Consider the following 8,959-nt stretch of genomic DNA (forward strand, 5'->3'; position numbering starts at 1 on the left):
TGTGGAAGGCAGGAGACAGCGGATAGCTCATTTTCTAGGTAAAAGGGTTTCATATTTATGCAATGTTGACTAATAGGCCTAATGTGTATTAATAAAAACTCAGACAATGTAACCTCTCATAAGCTGTATTACAGAAGAAAATCATTTATTTGAGGGAGAACGACTGGCGCATGATGGTATGTTATTTATTTAAATTTGTCTAAAGGGCAAATTCTACTGTACATGGTTAATTTTGTAAACCAATCACGACAATTTGTTTAAATTAAACTCAATTAAACATCTGAGAATTCTTTTGTATGTAAGTAATCTTATGTGTATCCTAGTGTATTTAAGAAATTAAAAAACATTTAATAAAGACACACTACAGGCCTTCACTTAAATCCTGCCACCTGCTGGTAGAAAGGCTTGGTTCGTTACGGTGGAAACCACGTTAAACATTAATTTAATATTTAAACTTTAGCGCTGACAGTAACAACTCTGCATACACAATCATTTGTTAGGTTTACCTACATTAACCTACCAACTGTATTGCACCAAACAATGCGCTTAAAAAAACGTGACTCTCGCTGTTTGAATAAATGCGCAATATTATAGCATAATCAACTACTGTTACTAACGTATTTCTCTCAGTCCAGGTTTATTTATTTATTTATTTTCATCTAAAATCACCCTGGTATAACGTTAGTGCTGCATAATGCTACAGATGTGACCGTTCTACAAGCTTGGCTTTTATTTTAAAATCTTTACTCTTACTTCCAGGTCACCTGGCCCACCTGTCTTTCTTTTCTTAATGTTTATCATCAAACTGAGAAATAAAAATAGGAATTTCAAAAAACCAACAGTAGCCTAGCTGATTACATGCACTATAATATTGTGTATTTATTCATGTTAACAGCAAGAGTCACGTTTTTTTAAGCGCATTGTTTGGTGCAATACAGTTGGTAGGCTAATATAGGTTAACCTAAGAAATGATTGTGTATACAGAGTTGTTACTGTCAGCGCTATATTTTCAATATTAAATTAATATTTAATGTGGTTTCCACCGTAATGAACCATGCTGTTTCCCCTTTCTAACAGCAGGTGGCAGGATTTAAATGAAGGTATGGTTTTTGTCTTTATTAAATGTTTTGAATCCAGATTACTGATACAGATGTGTTTTTTGTTGTTCATTAAATTTGGTTTTTGATATTTATGTTTTATTTGAAACTTAGTTATCACCCAGAGTTAAACCTGCATGCTCTTCTTCTAACCTGGTTCTAACACTGCTGTCAGCTTCTTAGCAGCTCTGACAACAAACTCACATCAAAAATGTCCTAATGTAGGCCATCTGGCCAAAAGAATCATTTACCAGTGCGCTTTATACTGTGTGAATCTTTCTTCTCTATACACACTCCAGTGTGTATAATATACAACACTCCCATTGTGTCATGCAAGTGAAGATAATCCATACAAGTCTTAAACATTTATTAAACATATATAGCACATACATACTTTCAATGGCATTGAACGTAAAATCTATGGCTGCAGAACACTGACTGTGAAGCCATAAGGTAAGTACATTTTCACAGGTTCACAAAAGAAAGTCCAAAAACGTAATTACATTATTAAAAACAGGCTGTCAACAGGCTTGCACTGTCGTGGCTCCTAGGATCGTTGTGGAGGTGGTCGTTTGAAGCTATGTTAAAGGACATGCCTGTGTTGGGGGCTGTGGGAGGGCTGGACACCATTTGGACCCCATTTGGGTTGGAGTTGAAGGAGGCTCTGTAGTGATGCACAGATCTTTGGTTGTGGAGAAGATGCATCAGGTGGTGCAGGCCTCTGGTGAGCTCAAATACTTCCTGGTTGAGTATTTCAATCTTGTTGAGTTGATTAATGATCTGTCTGACCTCCTCCGTCTCCAGCAGCGTTACATTAGCCTGAGTGGACTCGTGGGTGCTGCCTCCTGTACTGGCTCTAGGCCCGTGTGCTCCACGTTGAAATGGACCAAGGGTCCATGGTCTTCAGTTCCCTCTACAACCCTGGGACTAAGATCTGGGGGTCCTAAGCAGGGGACAGTTGGGATAAGCAGCTTTAACGGCTTTTGCTCAGCCGCTCTCTCTCCCTGGTTGAGACTCGGGTGGCTGTAGGCGTGCTCTGCTCTTTTAGCGACAGTGGCTGAGGGGTTGAGCTCTGGCCGTGAAGGCCAACAAGGTTGCTGAAGCTGGTCAGCAGCAAATTGCAAAGGGAGCGTGTTGCTGGAAGGAGGTGGACGGAGTTGTCAGACTCATCCCCCTTTGTTTCCACAACAGAGGGGAGCCTGCGTTCGTGGGTAAGCCTGGGTGACCTTGAAAACCCGCTGAGGCCCTCGTCCTGGCTGTCCTCACGCAGATTGTAGGTGAGGTTGTCGTGGATGTCTGAGGCAAACAAACTGGCATACTCGTGGTAGAGTACCAGCACATCTTTCAGGTCACGCACTCTAATATACTGAATGTGACAGTATGTCAATGGCTTCACATCAGCATTGCTCTTGATGACCTAGTCTGTTTCAGGACCAGCACCATCATATCTTTCAGCACCCAGAGCAGACAAAATAGAAGGCTTGCAGCACGTCATCCTTAAAGATGAGGTACTCCCAGGGACACAGAAGGAGGTTTTTATGAGGAGGGAGGCAACCCTAACTGGCCCCCATAAAAACCGGCAGCTGGAGCAGGGCTCGACAATAACGGTGGCCTGCTGGCCCGGGGCCAGTAAAACGTAACATCGGGACAGTTGAACTAGCAAAAACATTAGTATTTTTTAAAAAAAGAAACAAAATGAAACTCAACATCCTGCAGTTGTTTTGCAGCTCTTGGCGCGCATCGATGTCCAATCCAGAGTTGTAGTTGCGTGACAAGAGGTTGTCAAATTTTATTTCTCTAATCTCAATCATGCGGTAACCTCTGGGTCAAAAGTAAATCCATGCAGATGGAACTTAAAGCTGCATTCTCTCTAATGGCCAGCAGGGGGCAACTTCCATTAGCTATAATGGTAAAATGTTGCTACTTCTCAGCTGATTCATTATCTCAGTAAATAGTTTTAAATGATTTTATAGTCTCAGTCGCTAGTTTCAAGTCTTCTTCAACACATCATGATGTTCATTTAGTATATTATGGTCCTATTTAACGCAAAATAGACGATAATGCAGCGTATGCTTTTGGACGGGACTACCTTGTTATTGACAGGTCGGTACCATGGCAACCTGTTCATCAGGATAGGATGAAGGTCTGGCTGGTTGTTGGAGGGGTGGGGGACCAGGAAGAAGGGGTTGACGGGGTGGGTTGGGGGTGCGGGCTGGTCCTTTTTGAGCTGGTTGGGGGGTGTCTCCTCTGGATTTTAGTGCCCAGACTGGATGCTTGTGGTTGTGCGGGGATCCTGTGTGGGGAGGGATTGTGCTTTGGGGTGTGTCGATGGTTGCTTTGCGGTCGCGTCGCGGCCCTCTGGATTGTGGTCGTGTTGAGTCCTAGGGGCTGGGTGCATCTGCTGACTCCCTAGGGCTGAGGGGCTGTTGCTGCTGTCGCGGGGTGAATGCTGTCTTTTTTCTTTGGGGACGGTGGGGGTGTGTGTGTGGGATGCTTCGCTGCTAGGGAGGGAAGAGCGCGGGGGTGGGTGTCTTCTGGCCTGACCTGGCCTGAGTGACATTGCGTCCTGGGTGGACCTCTGGGTCTGGGCCGTTGGGCCATTCTATCCTTGGGCGGGGTCCAGCTGGTTGTGCCAGCTCTGATGGCCTGGTGGTGCTCGGAGTGCTCCTGATTGTGTGGGAGCGGTGAGGTGGGGGGATGGCAGTGGGGCTGCCGGAGGGATTGTTGGACTTTGGGTTGGGGCTGCACTGACCTGCCTCAGGGGTGTGTGGGGGTCTGGGGTGGGACCTGCCCTGGGGCTGGGCGGGGTTGTCGCTGACTCTGGGGTGCTACCGGTGCTAGAGGGGCTCTTGCTATAAGCCCTGGGCTGGAGGGCCTTGGCGTCCTCCCTCCCTAGGGGGGTGGGGGACGGGACTGAATGAATGACACGGCCAGTCAGGAATCTGGTCCCAGTGAGAAGGACCATTCTAGCCTCACTATGACCTCCTTCACCTTTCCCCCTTTGGTCATGTCTCACAACATACACCCTTAGGACTCTGGGGGGCGGGCAGGCTGCAGGGCGTTTGGTGGGTGGGGCTGCTTTATTGCGGCCTCGCTCTTCTTCCTCCCCCACTGGCCACCCCTCAATTTTAATTACACATTAGACACAAGTTGTGGGGTGCCTGTGTTACAACTACACTCCAATTTTAACTGCACCTTAGTTACCACACACCTTATCTTTACTCCACCATACAACACTTCACAATCCATGACATGCATCCAACACAAAACAATCCCACGTGCTCCTCCTTGGGGGTGCTTGACTGGGGGGGCTGGGCCCCCGTCCAGGGATGAGATCGGCCTCGGGGGCAGCTGGCACTGCCTGCACGCGGAGGGATGCCTCTGGCTGGGCTGGGGGACCGTTGGCCTGGTTCTCCCGCGTTATTGCTCCCTTGCGGCAGGGAGCTTTCTGGCAAGGCTTTCTGCTGTTCTTCCTTAGGGCGGGGTACAGCTTCCCCCGGGACATGCAGTCTGGGGTCCTTTGCGCTTTGGTGGGTCGCGGGGTGCCCTGGCTTTTGGGGATGGGGGTCTCTGCTCGGGTTGATCCGGTTGCGGTTTGGAGGGCTGCAGTGGGATTGTGGGGCGATTGTCGATGCAGGGTTTCTGAATGGCTGCTGGGCGTTTAGTTTGTGCATTGGAGTCTGGGGGAGGCATTTCCTCGTTAGCTTGGAGGGACCAGTTTGCGTCCCTGTTTTGCTTCGTTGGCCTCGGATCCATGCTTCCCCATTTCTCTGTCGGCCAGTTGTTTGACCACTCTGGATACTGAGGCATATAGTTAGTTTTCGGGATGTGCAGTGTGGGTGTGGGGCAGGGCTGTGCTCCGATTTGTTCTGGGCTTGTGCCTGGAGTTCTCGGCCCTTGACGGGTGGGTGGGTTGTTGGTGGCATGCAGCTGAGCTGGTTGATTTTGCCTCGTTGCTGGTTTGGCTGGTGTTGCATGGTGGCCAGGGGGCGTGCTGGGCATGGGGGATATTGGCTGGCGCCAGCGGCCTTAGTTTTTTCCGGCAGTTGGGGGGGCAGCGGACTTTTATTTGCAGGTGCACGGTGACAGGTGCGGCGCGTTTGCTGCCGGGCTGTGACTTGCTGCTGGTGTTTCTCTCCGCTGGCTTTCGCTGTCGTGTTATTCCGCTTGCTCTCTCTCATTTGCCTGACCTCGTACGCGGGATTCGCGAGGGGCTGCTGGGCATTGGGTGTTGCTATGCTCGCGCAGTGTGCGCGTTGGGCTCGTCACTTGTGCATTGGCGTGGATGATTGTGTGGCATTTGGGCGTTTTGGTTGTTCGCTGCGCGGCGGTGGGGGGGAGCACTAGTCTATGTTGTGTGCACGCCGCGGTCGGCCCGGGCGCTGCTCTTCCGTGGGTTACGCTTCTTGCGTTCCATCGCCATTACGGTGTCAACTGGCATTTGGGTCAGGGTCTTCCGCGTTTGCATCGCGGTGCATCTGGGAGTCTGTTTTTTTGATTGATTTTATTTATTTATTTCTCCCACCCCTATTAGCTACTGGGGTTCTAGCCTGCCTGTTGCTGGGGTAAGTGTGGCACAGTCATGGCGTCCCACTCTCACTATCAACTACATTCTTTAACAGGCTTATGCACACACACATGTACACACACACACATACAGACACATTCACCCACATGCACACAGATACACACAGTCTTACACATAGACACAAACAAATTTAGGTTGTCCCTGGTAGAATTATTCCTGATGCTTTTCTTTCAGTTACTTATTTAAATTAATTGTTATTATTCCAGCTCTCGTTGCTGTGCTGTGTTGCTTATTTAGTGTGCTGGACTGTTTCTTGTTTTCATTTTTCTCTTAGTTGTCATACTATGTCAGCTGTTTATTGCTGCTGTTTGGCTGGTTGTCTTTTACTATTATTATTTTTATTGTTTGTTTTTGTTTGTTGTTGTTTTTCTCCTCCCCAAGCCCCCCTCACTGTTCTATTGCAGGTTTCGTTGCTTTCTGCAATAGGTGTTTCCCTCTGCTATTCCCTGTTATCCTGTTGTCCTTTCTCTATGCTGTCTGTGTGTGCCCCCCCATCCCCGTGTCTGCCCCCCTGTCCGGCCCGGTGACAAATCAATACATAATTAAATAAATAATAAAACAGACAAAGGAGTATATTGATTCTCTTGTTAAAGTAAAATCTGTCTGGCACAATATGGTATCCAGGTCATCATACTCTATACCAGGCTGCTTGGCAGGACAGGTTTAAAAAAATAAAAAAAAATAAATAAATAAATAAATAACAAAAAAAAGGACTCACTTGCCAAATGTACAGGTTACAGATAACTCCATGTCAACAGTTGATTCTCTGCTTCACTGCTACTTACCTGAGGTATCTGTTATTGAGCTATGTTTACAACATCAGAGGTGTCAATGGCATCTTTTGTTTCTATGTTGGTATGGTCTTAGACAATCCCTTGCTGACTTAATCCCAAGTGGAAAGTTTCTTACTGTGTTAAACTGGATTGTGCTCTTATTACGAAACAACTGTGTTTTGAAATTTGTATTTTTACCACTCACTGTTACCCAATTTAGCAGGATTTAAGGGGGTATCTGCTGTTGGAGAGTTGTGGGCTTAGTTCCCTCATATTCTCTACATTCTGCCACTACCTGCAATCTTGCACAAACAATTGAGGTTGTTGTCACAGTTGTCAGAGCTGAACACACAATTTACATGTATGGAAGAGGAAGACTGTCTAGAGAAACTGTTCTTGTCGGTGAAGGTGTATCCATACAAATAGTAAAGCTATTGCTGGTCACCAAGACCACAAGAAGGTAAATTAGAATGCATAAATAAACTCTGGATTCAAACTTTACAGCCCAGGGTCGTCTGGCTGGGAGGTGACAGTGCTAAACACTGAACCAACATGACAGCTTCATTCTGAAGTTTCATCTTCATGAAAATCAACACAACTATAAATTAAATGAGCTCCAGTTCTTAAGTCTGTGTGATAAATCCTTTTTAGTGACTAAGAGCACAAACAAAATGTTATTTGTAAAAAGCAACAAGTGACAGAAAACTGTGCTCATTTCTCTGTGTCAGAGCTGTTTTAGTGAGGAAAGCTGAAAGGACAGAGACTGACTGAAAAATGCTCTTCTGCTCTAAACATCAACTCTGTACTTTTTGGTGTTTCAGGAGGAAGACTGCCTCTGTTATACTCTCATATTAGTTTCACATTTTCTCCATCAGCTTTGTCTGATACCCTGGAAAGAAGACAAGAAGAAAAGACTCTGATCATGTTTGTTTATTCATCATAAACCTTCAGTGTGTTCACACATCCATCAGTAAAGTCTGTTAAATGACTCTTGTTCAATGATTTCTGTGTTCTGTATGTTTGACCAGAATCTATGTTAAAGATGATAATGAATGATCTCCATATTGATGAAGATAATTACAGTGAGTATTTGAGTCTACAGAACAGGGCTGTGGCTCCAGGACCAAACGGCCAAAGACCAGCATAGAGAGGCTGAGTGAATGTGGTCTGGACTCTGTGGATGAGAGTCATGGTTTCAGAGACGCTGTAGAAGGACAGAATACCTGCACTGTGATCCAGGTACACTCCTACTCTGGAGGACTGAAGACCTGAGACGGGAGTTAGGACCTTGTTATGTCTAAATTCATACTTGTGTTGGTCACAATATAACGCCCAAGATTTGTCATTCCATCCAAATCTACATTTATTAATTCCCCCTGTTCTGCTGATATTCTTGTACGCGACTGCAACATACATTCCACTGGCGTCCCACTCCACCTCCCAGTAACAACGTCCGGTGAGACTCTCTCTACTCAGGACCTGAGAACATTCAGTGAATCTGTCTGGGTGATTAGACAAAAACAACTGTGTTCCGCTTGTTGTCCTTACTTTTCTGTTCTCAAATAAAAGCAGACTTCTGTGTGCTGTGTTTGGATCCAGTGTGATTTCACGTGAATATTTTAAAAATCCAGCCCTGGTCTTGGGCTCTGGTCGTGGCTTTGACAGTAAAACATCCACTTCAGTCACAGTCAGTGAGATGTCACTCAGAGCGTCCTGTAGTTTGTCTCTGACTTCTGACACAGCCGCTGTCACATCCTCAAAGTAGCGCAGAGGACGTTTCTTGATGCTGGATGAGTCTGTAGATTCACTGAGTGCTGACACTGAGGGGTAGTTGTGTAGAAACTGGTTGTGATCCTCTGTGTGTGAGAGCTGCTTCAGCTCAGCGTCTTTCCTCTTCAGCTCAGTGATCTCCTGCTCCAGCTTCTCCTGAAGCTCTTTGACTCGACTCACTTCAGTTTCCTGCTGGGATCTGACCTGCTGCTTCACATCAGAGCGTCTTTTCTCCATGAGACGGATCAGCTCGGTGAAGATCTTCTCACTGTCCTCCACTGCTTCATCAGCAGAGCGATTGATAGCCTCCACCTCCTGTTGAAGCACCTTCACATCTTTCTCTCTGTCCTGGATTCTCTGCTGGATGTTTTGTCGACTGACCTCGAGCTCTCTCTGCCTCTCGGTCCTTTCTGCTGCAGCTGAGACTGTGTCGTGGCCTTTATGTTCATCCACAGAGCAGAGATAACAGATACTCTGCTGATCAGTACGGCAGAACATCTTCATCACCTCATCATGACGAGAGCAGATGTTCTCCTGGAGCTTCTTGAGGGGCTCCACCAGCTTGTGTTTCTCAAAGGCAGGAGATTCAAAGTGAGGCTGCAGGTGTTTCTCACAGTAAGAGACCAGACAGAGCAGACAGGACTTGAGGGCTTTCAGTTTTCTCCCAGTGCAGACATCACAGGCCACATCTTCAGGTCCAGCATAGCAGTGATCAGCAGGAGCAGCTTGGA

At 46.7% G+C, this 8,959-nt stretch overlaps 1 protein-coding gene across 3 annotated transcripts in view; it reads left to right on the forward strand.

Moving 5' to 3' along the window:
* Window positions 1-8,959, forward strand: part of LOC123972848 (disco-interacting protein 2 homolog C) — a 459,676-nt gene that overhangs the window by 234,777 nt on the left and 215,940 nt on the right. The window lies entirely within an intron of this gene.

The sequence above is a fragment of the Micropterus dolomieu genome, linkage group LG06 (assembly GCF_021292245.1).
Source record: "Micropterus dolomieu isolate WLL.071019.BEF.003 ecotype Adirondacks linkage group LG06, ASM2129224v1, whole genome shotgun sequence".
In the NCBI taxonomy this organism is placed as follows: domain Eukaryota; kingdom Metazoa; phylum Chordata; class Actinopteri; order Centrarchiformes; family Centrarchidae; genus Micropterus; species Micropterus dolomieu.